The sequence below is a fragment of the Equus asinus genome, chromosome 30 (genome assembly GCF_041296235.1).
Source record: "Equus asinus isolate D_3611 breed Donkey chromosome 30, EquAss-T2T_v2, whole genome shotgun sequence".
In the NCBI taxonomy this organism is placed as follows: Eukaryota; Metazoa; Chordata; class Mammalia; order Perissodactyla; family Equidae; genus Equus; species Equus asinus.
This window is the reverse complement of record NC_091819.1, coordinates 1,508,948-1,530,141: the sequence shown is the minus strand read 5'-3', so window position 1 is coordinate 1,530,141 and position 21,194 is coordinate 1,508,948. Positions and strand designations below refer to the sequence as shown.

The window sequence follows — 21,194 nt, the reverse complement described above, 5'->3', positions numbered from 1 at the left end:
TAGCTCTCCCATGACCGAGGTTGGAAGGGACCCACGCCTCCACCCGTCCGCGGGTCACACTGCCCAGAGGCGGGGAGCACAGTGAGGGCGCTCCGAGTGGGGCCCCCTCCCCTGGCCCCCCTCCCAGGACCCCTAGCCCTCAGCCTCCCTCCCAGGACCCCCTCCCAAGACCCCCTTCCTATGGCACCCCTCCAAGGTCCCCCTCCTCTGGCACCCCTCCAGGGGCCCCCTCCCCGGCCCCCCTCCCAGGACCCCCCTCCCCGGCACTCCTGTCGGGCCCCCCTCCCCGGCGGGCGGCGGCGTGTGCCTGGGGCTGCGGGTCACGAGGCTCCGCCCGGCCAGGACACACTCTGCGCGGGGCGCCGCCTCCTGCTCGCGGTGGGCGGAGCGCGCGGCGGACGCCGAGCCCCGAGCGCGGGGCGGCCGGGCCGGGCCGGGAAACTTCCCAGCGCGCGGAGAGGGCGCCCGGCCGCGGCGCTGCGCGGGGGATGCGCGGCCCTGCGCGGAGGAGGCGGCGCGCACCGGAGCCCGGGGGGCGGGCGCGCGGGTGAGTGGCCCGGCGGGGTGGTCGCGGCCGCGGGGCGGGTGGCCCGGCGGGAGGGTGGCGGGCGCGGGGACCCGGCCGCCGCTCCGCACTCTGCGGGGCTCGGCTGGCGGATCCTGCGGGCCGGGACGGAGCCCGGGTAGGGGAGCCTGGCGCGCGGGGAGCTGAGGCCGCGCTCGCGCTCCGAGAGGCGCTGGGGTAACAACCGAGGGGCTGGCGGCTCCCGGGGAGGTGTGCGTCTAGACGTCCCTTCGGGCTTCTCAACTCCAACCTTTCTGAGCCTCAGTTTCCCTTGCTGTGAAATACCTGCGGCTTCAAGTGTGTTGCGATCCTATAGACAGACATCAGGTGCTACGTTATCACACACACCGTTACCCGCACCTTCTCCCGTCCCAGCGGAGCGAGCGGCACAGCTGGGGCAGGTGACCTTGCGGGCCGTTGCGGAAAATGTTCCCTGGGCCCCAGAATGCGCGGAGGAGCGCCTCCCGCCAGGCTCCCCGAGGCTGTCCTCTTTGGCGTCCGCCCAGAGAAAGCGTCCCCGGGGGACGCGGGAGGGAGGAGAACCAAGAGGGTGGTGAACCCGGGGAGCTCACCTGAGGGCGCCCGGTGCGAGGGCCCTGTGGTCCCTTCTGTCCTCAGGGCTGATAGAAACCGGCCATGGGATAAAGGGTCGGCCCCGTCTGCGGAGGGCAGAGGCGGGAGGATAGGATGGGGGCTGGGGGGCGGTGTGCAGGGCTGACGTCCATCCAGCAGAGAGGGCTCCTTGTCCCCCGGAGCCCAGCACAGGAAAATCAGCTGGTGAGTCAATGGGACTTTGTTAGGACGGCCACGGGGCGCAGCTGGCGCCGGCTTAAGGGAAGCGCCGGAACCCCCTGATAACATGCTGTTTATCTGGCTTCCTGTTTCAACCATTGGGAGGCCATTGGCTCGTTCAAATTCAATGCCCAGAAGCCTGCCGCCCCCTTCGCTCTCCTAGAGCACAGGGCTTGCCCGGGGTTTCGTCTGGTGGCGCGTCTTGTTCCCGCTGCACGGTGTCCCCTGCCGCTCGCTTCGGACGGGGCAGCCGGACTTCACACAAAGAACCCTCCCCGAGGAGGCGGAGCTGCGGCCCGGAGACCCTGGCCTCCCTTGGGTGGGCGCATGCTACCTGTGACTCCGGGCTGCTGTTGCATTTTTCTATCCTGCTTTGAGGTTTGGTTGGTGCGTCTTTGGGACTGAAGTGGGAAGCGAGACGGGAATAGCTGCCACCACGGGTTCCTCCCCTACACGAGCCCTATAGAGGTGCCCGCCTTCGCTGTGGGGTTCTAGGGGAAGTTTTCATCAGCCTGCAGTTCCCGCTCAGCCTGTGTTGCTAACGACCTGGACTATCAGAGGGCAAGAGGATCCCCTCCTCTGTCTTGGTGTTTTTTGCTTCTGTGGAATGAAGCTGGGGAAGATGGCTGAAGCTGGGGGTGTGAGAAGGCTTTTTAAATCTGTGCTCCAGCCTCCAGGGTAGGTTTCTGGAACTTCCGGGGTGCCGAGGGAGCAGCCCTGCTCTGAGCTCCATGGGGCAGGGTTCCTCTTCTGCTTTGTGCTTTAGACACTTGGGTATTGGTGCATATGCCTTCCAGCCTGTGAATGACTTCCAGCCAGGTGTGCTGTCTGACCACCCACAACCCCAGCACGTAGTAGGCACTTTCTAAATGCTGAATTAATAAAATTGGAAAAAACCTGAGTACCACCCGGGGGCCTCCCCTCCAACTCAGGTGCTCATTTATTCATTCTTCGGGAACTGACTGACCTCCACTCCCCATTTTCCCCCCTCAAAACGTGGTCCATAATGAGGTTGAGTTGTGCCTTTTCCGGGATCTCCTTGGGGAGCCCTGGCCCGGGGACACTAAAATGAGGGTTGCTGTTTTCCCTTCCCTCACCCAGTCTGGCCCCTCCTGAGTCCTCTGGGCCTCTGGTGTCAGCTTGTCTTTGTCCCAGTTGACAAGACAGGCCGGGGGGGGGGGGGGGGTGGGGGCGGGGGGAGAACCCCTTGTCCATCTTTTAAAATGTCTCTCTCTCTTCATCTTTCAATTTTCGGTCCATGTCACTTCCCTCTTCTTTTAAAGTTCTTTTGAATTCTTAAAGGGTTTGGGCTTTAGAAAAAGTAGGATGTCAACGTCAAAAGGATCACTTCCCCTCCAAGCCCTGCCCTGCCCTCCTCTCCTTTATAGACGAGAACAAGACCTTCAGAGGGAGGGGAGGGGCTCTGAGCCCCACTGCCGGGCTGCAGGAGCCAGCCTAGAATGAGGGCTCCTGGCTCCGGGTCCAGGGCTCATCCCCTCCCAGCAGATCAGCTCCCTAGACTGTTCCCCCCCCCCCCCCATAGATCTCAGCAGATGTTGCTTGGCTGTTGGCAGGAGAGGGGAACAGAAACAAGGGGAAGGGGGAGCTGTCTCTGTGATGGAACCAGCTACCAGCTCTGAGGCTCTCTGGAACACGGAGAACCAAGAAATGTGGCAACACTTGGCAAACACTTCATCTTCCTGGCCCCTAGTCACAAAACAGTAATTAAAAACACTTTTAGTTCCTTCTTCAACTTAAAAAAAAAAACCCACCAACTTTGCAAGTGAAATGGTCCCTCTTCAGTAAACAGATTCCTGGGTCTGATGTGTTCCCTCATCCTCTGGGAAGGCTGACTCTGGCCTGATTTCCTCCGAGGGGCCTGGGGTTTTTGCTTCCCGGCTTCTTGTGACTCCTGAGACGTGAAGGGAGGCAGGGTGGCTGAGACCCACGCCCCTCTGACCTGCCTGTGGCTGTGGTTCTGCGTCTGACACGTGTCGTGCAGCCTGCACCACCGCCCCCATCAAATGCATTTGCTCTATTTAATTTTAATCTGAGGTGCACTGATATGCATGAGGAATTAAGGGTGCTGATACACGTGACTCCTCGGAGGACCGTTAATAACAAGATGTTTCCACTCCAGGGGACTGTGAGACCGTTCCGACAGTCCTCAGCCGCTCTGAAAGCTTTTGTCAACGCGCTTGTTTGCTTAATTTCTTTTCTGGATGGTTCATTGCTGGCGTGTAGAAACAACTCCTTTTTTTGTGTGTTGATCTCGTAGCCCTGAAACTTGGCTGAATGTGTTTATTAGCTCCAGTAGTTTTTTTTTGCGAGTGGATTCTTTGGGATTTTCTGCATATTGGATCGTGTCGACTGTGAACAGAGGCAGTTTTACCTCTTTTCCATTTCGGGTCCCTGTTATTTCTTTTTCCTGCCTGATTGCTCTGGCAAGGACTTCCAGCACAGCGTGGAGCCGTGGTGGAGAGTGGGCACCCTTGTCTTGTTCCTGATCTTAGGGGAAAAGCTCTCAGTCTTTCATCATTGGGTATGATGTTTGCTGCGGGCTTTTCATAAAAGCACTTGATCACGTTAAGGAAATTCCCTTCCTTTCCCAACTTTCTAAGTGTTTTTTTATCACGAAGGAGTGTGGGGTTTTGTCAAATGCTTTTTCTGCGTCAGTTCAGATAATCACGCGTTCTGGTACCTTACATTAATTGTTTTTCTTTGGTTGAATTACCCTTACATTCCTGGGATAAATCACTCTCTGAAAGCTTTTTTTTTTTTTTTTTAAATCTGTAAAGTTTCATTTCCTTTATTTAAAAAGACTGAAGAAAATTTGACAAAGTGCTAACGTTCCGCCCTGGGGTGGGTGGGTTGATGCGTGTTTATTATGTTTTTCTTTATGGTTACTGTACTTTAAACGTTAAAAAATGTTCATTGTGGTAAAATATACATAAGATAAAATTGACCACTTCAATCGCTTTTGAGAGTGTAATTCAGCGGCGTTAAGTACGCTCACTTTGTTCTATAGCCATCGTCTCCATCCACCTCCAGAACTTGTTCAAAGTTCCCAAACTTGGAAAGTGGGAAGTTTAGGTTCCCAAACTAAAACTCTGTCCCCATTAACCGGGGACCCCCCGTTCCCCACAACCCTGGCCCTGGCAACCTTCCCTCTCCTTTCTGTCTCCGTGAATTTGTGAAAACTCTGAATCACTAGAGAAGTCAGGACTTCGAGGCATTGAATACTTAAGGGACCTCTCCTGCCTCCAGAGGGAGCATCCTAGAGGGAGTTCGGTTTGGATCTTCCTCACTCACAGTCACTCAACAACCGTCACCATGTCAGAGATGCTCGGCCCGGATGTGGAGAGGGACTGACTCAGAGGCAGCAAGATCTGCCTCAGCCCGAGCTTCATTTTCTCCGACTTGGGGCTTCTCCAGCATGGCCGCGCATCAGAGTCACCTGGGGAGCTTTTGAAAGTTCCTCGTTCCTGGGCCCGCCCCGTGAGATCCAGCTTCGTTTGGGTTTGGCATGCAGCTGCCTATCTGTTGTTTGTGTTTATTTTATTTTTATTTTTTAAAAAATTTTATTTTATTATATTTTAGAGGAAGATTAGCCCTGAGCTAACATCCTCCTCTTTTTGCTGAGGAAGATTGGCCCTGAGCTAACATCTGTGCCCATCTTCCTCTATTTTTTTTTCCTCCTTCTCCCCAAAGTCCCCCCAGAACATAGTTGTGTGTTTTTAATTGTGGGTCCTTCCAGTTGTGGCATGTGGGATGCTGCCTTCGTGTGGCTTGATGAGCAGTGCTAGGTCCGCGCCCAGGATTTGAACCAGCAAAACCCTGGGCCGCTGAAGCAGAGTGCGTGAATTTAATCACTTGGCCATGGGGCTGGCCCCCCATCTGTTGTTTTTAAAAGCTCCCTCCATCAGGCCGGCCCAGTGGGTGGTGTAGTGGTTAGGTTCACGCTTTCTGCTTTGGTGGCCCAGGGTTTGCAGATTCGAATCCTGGGTGCAGACCTACACATGTGGCAGCGTCCCACACACAAAACAGAGGAAGACTGGCACAGATGTTAGCTCAGTGACAATCTTCCTCAAGAAAAAAGAGGAAGATTAACAATGCATGTTAGCTCAGGGCCAATCTTCCTCACCAAAAAAAAAAAAAAAAACCTCCCTCCGTGATTCTGATGCACAGTAAGGGGACGACTCCTCAGTAGTTCAGCTGATTTACTCCCTGGAAACCTTGCCTGGTCGGAGCTTTCAATGACGCAGTTCCGTCCCATCTGGACAGTAAGACTGACCCACTTTACATCCTTCCCTGATTCTAAATCCATTTGTAAATAGAATAAATGCCAACTTCTGTAGAAGTGAACTTTCAGAGTTGGAAAGGACCTTCACTGTCACATAGCCCTATTTTATTCTTTTTCAGCTGCGTCAGTTCCCTGTAACACATCCCACCAGGGGTCATCCCGCTCGGACCCCCGCTGTGCTGGGGAACTTCCCACAACAGTCTGTTGAAACCGTCTTATTCCTTATTTGGACAGCTCTTCCTTCAGAGTGCCTCCCCGTGTTAATCTGTCATGGCTGAGAGATACCTGCAGGTGAACGGGCTTCTCCAGAAGACATCCTCCGATAAAGTGGGGGATATTCAAAATAAACCATCAGAGGGAGGGTGACTGCCCCGGCCCGGGACAGCCCCTCAGCGGGTGGAGACAGCTCCGTGCACCGGCCCATCCTTTCCTCCCTGCTCTCAGCAGCTCTATTTCCTCCAGATACTCTTCACTGGACGTGTTCTTGAGTATTTTCTGGGAAGACGTATGATGTAATAGTAGGAATCTGGATCATGAAATGAGCCAGATGGGGGGTCAAGGTTCAGATCTTGACTTTGCCTGGAAAGCCCTTAGCTCACATTGAGTATCCAGCAAATCTTAGCAATTGCAGTGATGCTCTCCGCATTGACATCATTAGTGCTGTGTGACCTGAGGCAGGCCACGGAGCCTCTCAGAGACTCAGTTTCTTCCCCAGGAGGTGGTGGATGAAAACACCTTCCTGATAAGACAAGGTTTCCCACCTTGTCTGCTCACCACCCCCCGTGCCCCACCTCAGTGATTCCTGGGATCTGGCGACTTTGGAAGTAAGTCAGAGAGGGACCACGTGGATCAAGTGAGAACATGCAAGACCCGCCCTGGGTCGGTGATGGGAGCCCCGTAAAGGCCACATTCTCCTCCTTGTGGTGCTACCACCCTGAGAAGTGGCGAGGACGGTCACGTCCGTTCGAATGTGTCGCGTCCACAGTGAGGTGCCGCGCTCAGGCGGGGAGCTGCCTGGCACAGCGCATCCCTGGGCAGACCGCCCATCATCAGAGAGGCAGAGCAGCTTTTTTTTTCCAATACGGATCGCCCCATACAACCCAAGAGCCGGGCCACGAGGGCCGGGACGGGAACAGGAAGGCGTGAAGCCGTGAGAGGCCTCGTCTGCTTTTGACTGCTTTTTTTTGAGCTGTTTGGGTTTGTTTCGGTGTCGCCTAATTTCTCGCGGACGTCGTCAGGTCTGGCGGAGGATGGTTCTCGGCGAAGGGCTGCTGGAGTCCATCAGCAGCGCCTCGTCCCGGCTCGCTGGCGCAGATAATTGAGTTGACTGCGAAGGAGCGTCTGGGTTCTGCCGCGCGGAGATGCCAACTGTCCCCTTCCTGCTCTCCTCCTAACAAAGGACGGACAGCTGTCGAGACCCGGAGGAGGAGCCAAAGTCAGGACCCGAAGCCGGCAGCTGCCTGCCTGTGTCTCATCTGGGGACGTTCTGTCCCGTCCCTCGTACTCCCCCACGAAGCTCCAGGAGGAAGGTTTCATCGCTCAGGGCGCCCCGCACCACCACACGCCCCCAAACCCACGTGCTGCCCACCACCTCCTGGGCACGGTCCGTGTCACACGGGGCTTTAGGAAGCTGTCAGCAAAGCTGTGCCGCTCCCTGGGCCGGGCTGTGGAAGCCGCAGTGGCAGGGCTGCACCTGATCCCCGGGGTGGGGGGGGGGGGGGGGGCGGGAGGAAGGCTGCAGGACGGCCACGGTGCCGCCAACATTGCGAGGGTTTTTTCTGCACAAGGTTTTATTTTGAAAAATGTCAAATGGGCAGAGAAAGTGGAAGATCGTCCAGTGAGGGTCTGGATTCGCCGATTTTTGCCTTTTTGCCACACTGCCCTGTCCACCTACACGTCCGGATACTATAGCATAAAACTTTCCTGAGCCATTTGAAAATAATTTGCTGACATCGTGGTGCTTAACCCTGAAATACTTCGCGTGCATTTCCTAAGAACGAGGACATTCTCCCACATAACCACAGGCCCATAATCACCCCCGGTGAGGGTGGGTTGAACAGAATTATTTAATATATGGGTCGTGTTCAGATCTCCCAGTTGTCCCCCAAATGCTCTTTAGAGAACGCCACACATTCTTCTCAACCGCAGCCTGCTGGGGCGAGGCCTGAACTGAGTTTTCTCTCCCAGAAGAAGGAAAATGAGGCCGTGGTGCCTGAAAGTGGGGTCGTGAGGCCCTGAATGCGAGCACATCCGTTTAATTATTTCATTTAATCTGGACAGGCACCTAGCGAGATGGGTCCCAGTGTCCGCCCGTCCTCCTGGTGGAGAAATCCAGGCACAGAGCGTTCGTCCATTTGTCTGATGGTGTGAGCCATTGTCACCACTCTGCGCTGGGGGTTGTGGAAATAGAAAAATAATTTCTGTTCACAGAAAGCCTTCTAAGGGTCGTTCTCTTTCCTTGTCCTCGTCTCCTTGTCGTGTGAGGCGTCAGGACAGGCTGTGTCGTCCCCCCTTTACAGATGAGGAAAGAGGGACTGAGGCCGTCCGAGGCTGGTATTACACGCTATTTACACAGTCAAGTTAATGTAAGTGACGTTCGTCCGTATGGGTGTTGGGAATGTAAGTGACGTTCACCAGTAACCTTCAGGCAGTCCCCACGTGGTTGTGGCCGTTGCTGGCTGACTGTAAATGGCGGCTCGGACTGCCGGTGAGAGGGAGGCGGAAGGAGGGAAGGACAGGCCCCAGGACGCTCACCTCATACAGAGGGGACTCAAGAGAGTCTGTCCCAGGGGCCGGCCCGGTGGCGCGGCGGTTAAGTTCACACGTTCCGCTTCAGTGGCCTGGGGTTCGCCGATTCGGATCCCAGGCATGGACCTATGCACCACTTATCAAGCCACGCTTGTGGTAGGCGTCCCACATATAAAGTAGAGGAAGATAGGTACGGATGTTAGCTCAGGGCCAGTCTTCCTCAGCAAAAAGAGGAGGATTGGCAGCAGATGTTAGCTCAGGGCTAATCTTCCTCAAGGGAAAAAAAAACAAAAAACTCTGTCCCAGTGTTATAAAACAGGGAACCAAATTTTAGGGTTCAAGGTACAAAATAACCAATAAGCGGAACTAAAACCCAATACTGGGAGGAATAGAAGGAGAAAGAGAGATGGGTTTAGCATAACTGACCTATGTGTATTTCCAACTATTTTACTGGGAAATGACGGATATTGTCTAAAGAGGACAATACAGGACTCGAGTCGTTAATAGATGATCTGGAATTATGTGGGTCTGGGCAGTAGGGTGGGGCTGGGAAGAGGTGGGACGGGACACTGTTGCTGTTCTCCTCGGGTCTTCTGTGCAGTGAGACAGTGACCACCCATAGTCAGCTCAGACGTCCTGGCTTCTGAACCTGGAGCGAGGACAGGACAGAAAGCGGGGCCTGGGAGCAACTCCGCAATGCGGAGCCGAAGCGAGAGAGCGTCGTCAGCCCCAGGCGCCCGCTGGGCGTGCCCGGGACACAGCACCCCAGGAGGACGCCCCACACCCCACAGGACGTGTTCATATTTTTGTTGTAAAAATTTTTATAATTTCGCTTCCCAAAGTGATTGCACATGGCGCCTCATTTCTTAATAATTTAAAATTGGCTGTTTCTTGGTAACCCTGGACATAGACAGAAATTCTTGCGATGTGAGAAAAATGTTACCCGCAGGTTATTTTCAAATAGAATGAATTCTTAGGAAAACTAAATTTAAATGTCGATGCCATTGACACGACATTACGTCTTACAGATGTTTGATTAGACCTGGATTCGTGTCAGTTTTGCAGCCTTATTTTTGGATTTTGGACCCCGTGACGTTGTCTTCCATCGGCCCCTGAGAAGCTCCTTGGCCCAGGGCCTTCTGTCCCAGGAGCAGGTGGGGGGAGCACATGGGGCCCCTGAGATCTGGGGGGGTGCGTGATTGAGACCCACACTGCTCTGGGCGGTCACGGCCAGACCCTGAGAGCAGAGCTGAGCGCAGCGGAAGTCCCAAGACCCACATCCCGCCCTCCCATCACAGCCTTTGTCAGGCCCATCGTGCGAAGGTTGCTCCAGTGCAGCGTACCACCCTTGCCGAGCGATGTTTCATCCAACACTCATTCACTCTTCATGGCAACCCCGTGAGGTGGCAGGACAGACATTCCCCTTTCTGCCAATTGTGAAAACAGGACTCAGAGAGGTTCAGTAACTTGCCCAAAGCCACACAGCTTCAGGGAGTCAGGTGACGAACCCTGACCCCTGATCTTTGTCCTTTCCAGTACACAGGGGGCTGTAGAGAGCAGAGGTGGGCAGCGTCTGTAACGGGCCTTAACTACAGATGTCATATCTGTTCTGCAAATACAAAAATCACAGTGAGTTTTTATTATTAATTTCGCTATTGCATTTGTTTTGACAAGTCTTTCAGATCTGTCTTTCAATAAAAGCTACTTCAAAGCACATCAATTTTACCACTCCGGCTAATTTTACACAGTCAAAGGAGCAATGCAGAAGTGTTATATTTTGAGTTCTGTTTCTCATTTTCTCCTCAGAGTTGAAAATAACTGTTGGGCATGAATTTAGGCCTGTGTGAGGCTGGCAATCTGCTGGGGCTCTTTTGCTTTTCAGCTGGTCTGGACCTAATAAGCCGGCCCCTCCCTATTTACACGTCTCTTCTGAGACCCACACCTCCCTCTGTTGCCCGTCGCCCGCCTCCTTACGAATGTCCCCACACGATGCGTCTGTTCAGGCCACATCACACCTCTCTGAGTCATCTCCCCACTTCCTCTGGCTGGCCGTGGCCAGAGAGAAATTGGAGGCCACTAGGGAGGCCCAGAAGGTGACCACAGGGTTGGGGTGGCCGTGGGAAGTTGGCGGGAAGGGCCACTGCTGAGCTGGCCACAGAGGCCGTGACAATGCCGCACCCACATCCAGCGGCAGACAAGGGTCTCTGTGTCTGGGGTGGCAGGGCTGGGGCCCAGGGTGGGCGGGGGCTGGTGTGCTGATACAGCCTGGGAGAGGCCGCCCGGGGCAGAGGAGAGGCCGCGAGGCCGCGCTTGGCTGGCCTGGGAGCTGGAAGTGGCCTGACTGGGTGCTGGCACATCGTAGGGGCTCAGGAAGTATTTCCTCATTGATTCCTCGGCGTGGGGGCGGGCGGTAAGGGATAAGTTTGTCCTTAAGTGACAGACAGCCATGAGTGTCCTCCCGTTTCCTTCGCCCTGGCCGCCCTCGGTCCTGAGTTTCCCTGGCTTGCTCAGAGGCCACCTCCCTGCCCCCTCGGCTGCTCCTTGACACGGCGTGGGAGAAGATGGCACGGGCTCTGGAGTCGGCCTGCCCTGGGGTCCCGCGACCTCCCTGAGCTGCAGTTTGCCCACCGGTAAAACGGGGACGGTCCTACCTACCCCACAGCGTCGTGAGGATCGTCCTAGAGATGTTGAACACCATCTGGTGCAAAGCGAATGTTGGTCATTGTCACCATCTGGATCTCGATGCCCCCGTGGCTCACCGCACTTGGTCCCTGGAGGGTAAAAGCTGGCTAGGCCGGGCGACGGAGCAGAGCCAAGGATGCTGCAGACAGTCGGCTCCCCGGCCCTGCAGACGATGCTTCAGGGTGGATTCATCCCCAAAGGGGGTGTTTATGTCCCAGACGGGGGAAATGCTTCTCTGTCTGAGGGTCAGACGGACGGGCTGGGAGAGGTGCCGGCTCTGAGATGTATGGTCCCTCTGGGCCCCACTGGGCTCCAGACTGCAAGCCTCTCAGGGGTGTGGGGAGTGGAGAGGACTGGGGTTTTGTTTGGCAAAAGGCTGCCTATTATCTGGCCCCGGCTGTGCTTCCAGGGCATTATAAATAGCGCCGGCTTCGGAAGGAGAAGTCGCAGATGTGGCCGAGACGCGGTATATGGGGAGGTGGGAGACTGGAAGTGAGGAACTCAGCCCTCGAGCCAAAATGCAGGCTGGGGCCGTCTCCATGGAGCAAGGCACCAGGGAGGGCGAGTCCTGGAGGCAGAAGGCCCTTCTCGGATCAGAAGGAGCCGTGCTCAGTGGCCCGTGGGCCGGGGCTGCCTTCTCTGTGTGCTTCCATCTGCCTCTTTGTGGAGAGAGCTGGGCCGCTGCCTGAGCCCGGCCGGGGGCTGAGCAGAGCCCGAGGAAGATTCCAGGTCGAGAAAAGGGTAGAGGGACCCGTCTCCTCACCTTCATCAGTGCACCTTCCCTCCAGCTGGGATGGAGGGATCCCTTTCTCTTCTTTCTTTTTCAATCCTATCGTTTTTTGGGTTTTTTTTTGAGGAAGATTAGCCCTGAGCTAACTGCTGCCAATCCTCCTCTTTTTGCTGAGGAAGACTGGCCCTGAGCTAACATCCGTGCCCATCTTATTCTACTTTATATGTGGGCTGCCTACCACAGCATCTTGCCAAGCGGTGCCATGTCCACACTGGGGATCCCAACTGGCGAACCCCGGGCTACCGAAGCAGAACGTGTGCACTTAACCGCTGCGCCACTGGCCCCATCCCATTGTATTTTTAACTGGGCAATAATTTGCAAACAGGGAAACGCATGAATCTTAACTGTCCAGCCGGATGCATTTCGACAGATGAATGCCCTTTGCAACCCAGATACAGAGCATTTCCATGGCCCAGGGGTTCCCTCCCGCCCCTCCCGGTCATGACACCTCCCCGACCATGTCACGGTTCTCATTTTCATCACTAGATTAGCGGGGTCTGCTCTCGGACTTCGTGCCGGCGGAATCACAGGGCACATTCTATTTTGTGTCTTGCTGCTTGAGCTCGGCGTACTCGTTTCGGAGATTTGCCCACGTCGAATGACGTAGTTGGTCCTTTTCATTTCTGATGTTGGAACGCACCAGTTTGTTTATGAGGAAGCTCTCGGTGGCTGGGATTTCCGTCCGCCTGGCATCGGGAGGGTACCTGCCAGGGGGGTGAGAGTGAGGATGAGCTGGAAGTCTGTGAAGTGTGCAGAGCCACCTCTCTGTTCCCAGACCACTTCCCACGGCGCCTCTTCTCTCCTCCATGGACGGGGAGCCGCCTTTACCGCCCGGAGCTAGAAAGCTCAGATCACTGGTAGAGAGGCTGCTGGCTTCCCGCTAAGACAGAAAGCTGTTCTCTGCTCTGAGTGAGCTGGCACATCTCTACGGCAGGAGCATCTGGCCCCATGTGCGGGGAACGGGGGACGCACGTGCAGGACTTCAGTCTGGAACCGGGGGAGACGCGGCAGGCTTGGGGCAGGGAGGTGACTCAATGAAGCGCTGGTTTAACAGGAATACGAGCTGCATCAGCTCTGCTTGCCGAGGGGACCCCAGCACCTCGCCCAGAACCTGGCACACGGTGGCACTCGAGAAAGAGGTGTCGAATGAACGATGGGTTGCAAGAGAAAGCGTCGGGCCAGCAGATCGGCTGTCCCGTTCCTGACGTGGAATGTCCGCACGTGGGCGGCCCTGCTGGGAAAGGAAAGGAAGAGAGGGTGGGGAAGACTTTTCACAAAGGAAAACCCGCCAGGAGTTGATGACGGGAAGGTGGGCAGGACACAGGCGGGAGGAGACCAAGGAGCACAGTCTCTGTGGAAGAGCTCTGGACCTCGAGTCAGCCCTGAGTCGAGTGCCTGCTGCGTCTCTTGGTGGGTGACCCAGGAACACATTCACCCCACGTTAGTCTCTGCGTCCCCTCTGTCAATAGGTCTAACACCGTGTACCCGCTGGCTACGACTCTCATAACACACTGCAGCTAACTGGGTGGCTTTAACACAACAGGAATGTATGGTCTCACTGCAGAAGCTGCAAGTCTGCGATTGAGGTGTCGGCAGGGCCCTGCCCCGTCTGGGACCTGGAGTGGGGAGTCTGGCCCTGCTGCTTCGAGCTACCGCTGCTTCCCGGCAATCCTTGGCGTGCCCTGGCTGGTCGCTGCCTCGCTCCGGTCTCTGCCTCCATCATTATGTGGCCGTCTTCTCTTGGGTCTTCACAGCGTCTCCCCTCTGTGTGTGTCTGTGTCCAGACTTCCCATCTTCGTATGAGGACACCCTGCTCCACTGTGACCTCATCTTAACTAATTGCATTCCCGCGACCCTATTTCCAAATAAGGCCACGTTCTGAGATACTGGGGGTTCGTGTTTCCACTGTCTTTTTTGGTGACAACAGTTCAGCCCATAACATACCACCTGCCTCGTGGGACAGAAGGAGGCAATGCGTGTGGAGTCCTCTGTCACTGTGTCGGGCTCGAGGGGCACAGGGGGCGTTTTAGCTTGGGAACCTGCTTTTCTTCCTGTGGGCCCTGGCTCAAATCTCTTTTCCCCTCTGGGTCTCTGTTTCCTCGTCGGTTTGGTCTCCCGGGTTGTCTCCGGTCTGAATCCTGTTACTCTGCCTCTAAGGTTCTGAGGTTTCGAGTCGGGGACCTGGCAGAGCTGGGGGTCACTAACACACGTGGGGGAAGTCGGGAGAGGGAGCCAGTGTGACTATCAGAAGATACTTCCTCTACGTGCCGCTCGTATGGGGACCCAGCTTCTGTCCCCTGCTGTCTGGGACCCTGGACAGTCCTGAGCATCTTCTGTCTGCACCCCCTGGGCCCTCGATCCTCACCTGGAAGGAGGGACGCCTGCTTTAAATAGGACCCTCGAATCCAGTGGCCTCTTCCTGTGCAGGAAACACAGTGGCCTCACGAGGCAGGAAAAAGGTGTTTCCGGAAAAGAGGCCAGAAAAGGGGGGTGGGGAGGATTCGGAGCCAGCTGGGTTCCCGGGCGCTGGAGGAAGGGCCCTGGGGGGGGGGGTCAGGTGTGGGTTTAGTGCCAGCTTCTGGGGCAGAGCCAGGGGTCTGCCACTCAAGAACCTCAGGAGAACGGCTCGGGAAAAAGGCCGGGAGGGTCTTGGGCTAAAAGACCTGGGAGTTGGGTCGAGGGGAAGCATCGAGAGGGCCCCCTCGTTCGCTCGCTGAGCCCGCCACTCGACACTGGCCTCAGCTCGGGGCGGTGCTGGGTGCGAGGACGAGCGGTCTACGGCCCGGTGACAAACACGGGTCGGTGTGCAAGCCCGCGCCTGCGCCCCCTTTGTAACAGGTGCAGCAGAGGCAGCTCAGGGCAGGGTGGGGACAGAGGGGTCTCAGTGCTGAGGGGGCAGGAGAGGCCTCCTGGGAAGTGAGCGCTGCTGGGGGTGTGGGAATCAAGTCAGGCATAGAATAGGTGTGCAGGGGCCAGCTCCGTGGCCGAGTGGTTAAGTTCGCGCACTCCGCTGCGGCGGCCCAGGGTTCAGATCCTGGGCGCGGACATGGCACCGTTCGTCAGGCCACATTGAGGCGGCGTCCCACATCCCACAACTAGAAGGACCTGCAACTAAGATATACAACTATGTACAGGGGGGGTTTGGGGAGATAAAGCAGGAAAAAAAAAAAAAAAACATTGGCAACAGTTGTTAGCCCAGGTGCCAATCTTTAAAAAAGAATGGGTGTGCAGGCGGGAGAGGTGGGCGTTCCAGGCAGGGCTGAGAAATTTCGGACCCCTCCCCTCTGCTCTCCTGGCCCCATCCTTTGTCCACCTGGGCCTCCGGGGGGTCTCAGGAGCGGGCTGGTCCCTGAGCCCACTCTCCGGAGAATTGCCCTCTCCTGCCAGGAGAGAGCACTGTCGTCCTGGCTCCTGTGTTGAAAGCACATTGGGGTCTCAAGTGCCATCTCCTTGAAGAGCCCTGGAAATCATTAGTCCTCCCCGTGGACACAGACGCTGAATCCTGCCGAGTCTCTGCAGTGTCAGATGCCACAGGCGACAGCTCAGACCAGCGGGCTCACCCCCCGGGGCAGGGGACATGGTGAGTCAGCCGGGCCGGGAGCCCTGCCGCCCGGTTCCCAGCCCTCCTTCAGGATCCTGCCAGACCACAGGCCCCCCTGGTGGCTGGAGGAGACTGAGATAAAAATGGGTTGTCGTGTCTGTTAGGAAGCCCCAGAGAAGTCAGCTTTGGTGTCAAGTCAAGATTCCCACACCACCAACAGTGATGTTGAAATGCCACATTTCAGCCCCGACCATTCAGCCAGGCTGGGTGAGTCAGGGTCCGGGGGCCTCTGAGGAATCTGGGCAAATTCCGGCCTCTGCGCTCCCCTTTCTGTGCAACGGCGCAGAGTGGTCTTGGAAGAAAGACAGAAGGTTGGGGTGTGCGTGTCCCGGGGTCCCTGGGCCCGGCCCACAGGATGACGGTCAGATGTGTCCCGGTGCGTTTGTGCCCAAAAACACGTGCGACGATTTATGGGGCCGCCATTAGAGGATGTTAACGCTCCACAGGGAGATCGCTTACAAAGCTGCTCCTTGGCCCGAGGTCCCCCGGATCAGCCCGAGGGAGACTGAGGGCAGATGTCATCCAGCCACCCCCTCAACATGCTCACTTACAGCCTCCCCTGCTGGTAATCCACGGTAGGGGGTATTTCTGGATCTTCCCAGTTTTCAGGTGGGTAAACTGAGGACCGCCTTGCCCACGCCTCCTAGGCTGGGAAGAATAAGGAATTACAGTCCAGGAATGACCGGCTGGGATCTAGTCCCTTTACTGAATGATGCTGAGAAATGCTGGCAAGTGTGGGTTTTGTTCCGATAGGCGTAGAGGGACGTGGAGGCGTGTGTAGTTCCTGGGGCTTGCTGGAGCAGGGCGAAAGGACTCCTCGGGGCCGTGGAAAGGAAGCTGCCTGGCGCTGGGCAGTGTCTGAGGTGGTGTGGAGCCCTGTGTAGGGGCCTGGGGGGCAGGAAGGAGGAGGCCTGGCCCTCCAAAAAAATAGGGATAAGGAAAGGGTGAGATGGAACCGGGTTCCTCTCATCGGCCACTTTCTAGGGGTGCGACATTGTGCAAATTCTATATCTGCCCCCTCAGTGCCTTCATCTGGACGATGGGGATCATGTGAACTCGGCTCACTGGATGGGTGTGAGGTGAGATGACCCTTATACACACTCAGCCCGGTGCCAGGCACACAGACAGTGGCAGCTCTTGGTCCAGTCCCGAGACCTCCCGGAGCCTGAGCTTCCTCGCCATAATTGGGGGTTCTGCACAGTCCTTCCAGCTCAGGCCTGCCGAGAGGCATCAGTGAGATGGTGACTATAAAGTGCCGGCTGACATGGGTCCCCATAACCCTCGTCTCTGATCCATCATCTCCTGCCCTTGGGAAGCTCACCGGCCAGGTGGAGAGACTGGACACGTACCCTTGCAGGATCCGACACTGGAGACTGGCACCCCGCTGTGGACCATCAGACACAGGGACTCTTCCAGCAGCTGCTGCCTCCGAGCCCGGGTGTGGGGTGGGGGGCAGAGGACCCTGAGGCAACGTTGGTTTCTCCCACCAAGAGAGCTGGGAGGCGTGATTTAAGGGAGTGAGAAGTGTGGCTGGAGGATGCCCGGGGCCACCCGCATGGGCAGGGGGAGCAGGTCTGCCCTTCAGGGCGGGTTGCAGGAGCTGGAGTGTGATGGGGGCTTGGCCTCCTCTCTCTGGGTGGGTTTCCTTTACAAGCCCTCCGGAGCAAGGCGGTGTCTGTCCACTTCTCTCTGGCACGGCCTGGTGCATCCGCCAGAGGATGCTAAATGAAGGCCGCGGAGAGGGATTCTGGGAAACGGAGAGAGGGCCCAGTTCGCCCTTTGTCTGCATGTCCTTGCATCTTCCCTGTGCCACCACCAGAGGGGGCAATTGCCCAGCAGAAGCCAGCCGCGTCCCCACGCCCTCCTCTCCCGGGCAAGCGGCGGGCAGCTCCGCGTCCTTCGGGCTGGGGCCGCAGGCCCTGTGTGTGGCCCCTCCTCTCCAGACAGGAGGAGAGTCTGGGGCAGGGGGCTCCGGGGTGGGCGGGCCTGCACTGTGTGGGACGCCCAATCAGGGCGGGTCAGCGAGGAGCTTCAGAGGCAGGCGGGGAGCAGAGCTGTGTGTGCCTCCAGTTTGCTGGGTGGTATCAAAAAAAGTCTCTTATTCTTGGTTTTGGTTCCATCCACCGCTAACCACCACCCTCCCCACCAGAAAAACAACATTCTTCCTTCTCCCCTTTAGGCTTCGTTTTTGCGGATGTAAAGCCCGTTAGGTACCTTGGGTGACAGGATATGGAGCAGGCTAGGATGCTACTGGTTGGCAAGAGCAAAAGGTCAAAGGTTCTCCAGCCTGGCTTCCCCTTCTGGAAGGTTCTCCCCTTTGCTTATGAGGCCCTTAGCCAGGGCCAGCCCTCCCTCCGCCCTCAGCATCACCCTTCTGCCAGTCCAGGACAACTTGCCCTGTTGGAGATGGACAGAGGGCTCCCCAAACCACCCCTGGCCTAGCCTTGGGCGTCCCGGGCCAGCGGCCAACCGGCCAGAGCCCAGTGACCCTGCATCTGGGCGGCTCCGGGTGCCGAGGGGAAGACACACTCCAGGGTGAGGCAGAGGAGGAGCTGGGGTTGGCCTTGGGCCCTGAGTTCCTTGCCCCAGAGAGGCAGGGATGTAAGGAACTCCTGTCTCCCATTCCTTCAGGGCCCTGTTCCCATGGGAAGAAACTGAGGTCTCTACCGTCTGGATGGCGGTTGCCGCGTGGCAGCATTTCTGCCTTCCCCTCTCCGCAGAGCCCTTTCCTGGGATAGATCTTCGGGATCTGTGCCAGGAGCCCCGAGGCCTCCCAGGGAAGGCCAGGCTGCTGCTTCAGGCAAGCCCCGGGTGCCACAGAACAGACAGTGGGGTCGGGGAACATATTCAGCATTTCTGTTGCGTTCTCCACTGCGATAGGCTTTCCTACTGCGCTCCCCAGTCATTATTCTTTCCAGAGGTTGAGCAGTGCGCTCATCTAGGGGCTGGCCTGGGGCCAGCCTGGGGTGGGGCCTGGTGCTCAGAACCTTCTGGGACCCCAAAGAGTCCCTGCCTTGACCACAGGCGCCTCTGGGTGGGCAGAGCTCACGGGGGCAGGACTGCAGCTGTGCTGTGGCCTGTCTCTTTGTTTTAAAGGGACAGTGTTGGCAGCCCCGCTCGCTGCTAGGACAGTGGGATGTTGCCCACCAAGGAGATGGTCCTAAATGTAATTTCTTCCCATTGCAAGCATGGTGACGAGCGGATGGGAAGGAGCTGTAGCTCCCAGCCTAAAGGGTGCCGTGGGAAAGCAAGGTGACTCCATCTGCCCATCGTGCGTGGGGTGGTGCGAAAGCAGGACCCAGGCACGCACCGGGGCTGAATCCTGGGGCTGCTCCTTTCCAGGTGGGTCACTCCCCACCCGCTTTCATTTCCTGGACTGTAAATGAGGTTATTGTGAAGATTAACGAAGATTAAACTCGTAAAGTAGCTGGATCCTGATAGGCACTCAGTAATAGTCAGCTTCACGTTCCATCATCTGTGGTTCTGGGTTTTTCTTCTGACTCCTTTGTTCCAGACATTGGAAACTCCCCCGGGACAGAACTGCCTCCCCTATCAGACTGTGGGCTCCCTGGAGGCGGGGCTCTGTCTCCCCCATCGGTTTGGGATTTAATGGGGGGGGCAAGTATTTCCCCACTCATCCTTGGGCCTCTTGAAGTCGGCAACTGTGCCTTGCCCATCAGACTGGGAGCTCTCTGCAGGCAGGGCGTGTTTCCTCCATCAGACTGGGAGCTCTCTGCAGGCAGGCCGTGTTTCCTCCGTCAGACTGGGAGCTTTCTGCAGGCAGGGCGTGTTTCCTCCATCAGACTGGGAGCTCTCTGCAGGCAGGGCGTGTTTCCTCCATCAGACTGGGAGCTCTCTGCAGGCAGGCCGTGTTTCCTCCGTCAGACTGGGAACTCTCTGCAGGCAGGGCGTGTTTCCTCCATCAGACTGGGAGCTCTCTGCAGGCAGGACCATGTTTCCTCCATCAGACTGGGAGCTCTCTGCAGGCAAGGCCCTGTTTCCTCCATCTGACTGGGAGCGCCCACACTCAGGCTCTTAGGCAGCAAGCAGGGCTGTGGATCAGACTTTCAAGGTGGGAACAGAGGCACTGAGGATCAGGGCGATTAGGTCTGAGATTGTTCATCGGCCCCCGAGGGCTGGTACCGAAGGCCATGTACCTGGTAGGCCCCAAAGGCCCTTTTCTAAGGTTGGGTGTGCCTCGTGACCTGGTACGGGGTCCGCGCTGGCAGGAGGTGTTCCTGGAGGGGAACATCTGGGGACATCTGGAGGGCAGATGTGGAGTTGGCTGGGATGGCTGCAGGCCTGGAAGGCTTCAGATTCCAGGCTCCATGACTCAGCCTCCGTCGCAGCATCCCCTCGGCAGCTGGGCCGCTCAGTGCCCTCCGCTGGGGCACAGCTGCACCTCAGCCGGCAAAGACGGAGGGATGCTGGCAGGGCCAGTGAGCAGGTCGTCCTGGGAACATGTGAGAGCCGGCCATGGGCGCCCCTTTCCGTCTGAGCTCAGGGGAACTCCTGGGCTGTTCGTGCCCCATCCTGGGCTGGGGTGGGTGGAGGGGAGCTGGCCTCGAGAGGGGCAGCCCGGGGCGAGTGGGGCAGGTCCTGTCTTTGGGGTCTGTCCATAAGGGAACCAGCAAGTCCCCAGGAAGGAAGGTGGGCTCTGAAGTCAAATACCTTAGTCTGGATCCTGGACCCGCCATCCTGGCTGGTCTCCAGATCCAGGATCTGTCTGAGCATCAGTTTCTTCTTCTGCAAAGTGGAGCTCGTGACAGCTCAGGGTGAGGCAGACCCATGAGGCCATGCATATGCAAGTGCTGTGTACACAGTTCTCGCCAGAATGGGCGGTTATGAGGATTAGGGCTGCCTGGGTCCCCTGATTGAGCTTTCCTGGTCTTGCGGTGAAGTCCTGTGGGCGGGGGGCGGGGGGGGGGGCTCTGGGGGAAGTGACAGACTAATTAAGAGGTGACAGGATACTCAGAGGTTGATTGCTGTCCTGCTTCACTCCTCCTGTGCCTCAAAGGAAACATCTGTCCCCAGAGGGATGTCCCCTCAAAGAGCCTTGGGACCCTGGGCCCCAGCCTGGGCAGCAGAGGGGCATCAGCTCCCTTCCCTGAGGTGTCATCGTCCCGGTGTGGTTTTCTCTGGTGTGGCGCAGGCTGGAGATGTTGTTGGATCTGGGCCAGAGGAAGGCGTATGACACTGCTAACCCCAAGATGCTGCTTGGTGGGGTCTGTGGCACCCCAAATGTCGGCTTCAAGTGCCCCAGTTGCAGCAAGGTGAACCCCAGGACCTCCTCCAAACCTGGAGTACGGAGGAACCCAGAATCTGGGATCGGAGGCCAGGAGTGTGTGCTCTGGGCCGGACGAGGCCACCTGTGACTCCGTGCCCGACGCCCCACTTCTCTGAGCCTCAGTTTCCTTGTCTGCAAAATGAGGGCATTGGTCCCCACTTCCACGGGCGCTGTGAGGGTGAGTGAGGTGGCGTGTGAAAGCGCTGCAGGAAGCAGAATGCTGTGGGGTGACAGGCCGAAGCTTTGCAGGAGGGCCGACTGGGCTGGGACCCGAATCTCTTCGGCACGGTGCGTTCCTCAGCCCTCTCACAGGTGTGGCACCCCGGGGTGGTCCTGCCCTACTTGGGAAGGAGTGTGGTTCGATCTGGGCTCCTCTGCTTTCTGGTGTCTGGCTTTACCCGTCCTAAGGATCAGCGTCCTCACCTA

At 57.2% G+C, this 21,194-nt stretch overlaps 1 protein-coding gene across 5 annotated transcripts in view; it reads left to right on the top strand.

Annotated features, from left to right (window-relative positions):
• The first annotated feature begins 422 nt into the window (after positions 1–422).
• NAV1 (neuron navigator 1) overlaps positions 423–21,194 on the top strand; it is a 243,989-nt gene continuing 223,217 nt past the window's right edge. For all 5 annotated transcript variants that reach the window (XM_044762899.2, XM_044762897.2, XM_070501451.1 and 2 more), the window contains exon 1: positions 423–547. The gene's annotated coding sequence lies outside the window, so the exon portion shown is untranslated. The remainder of the gene's footprint in view (positions 548–21,194) is intronic.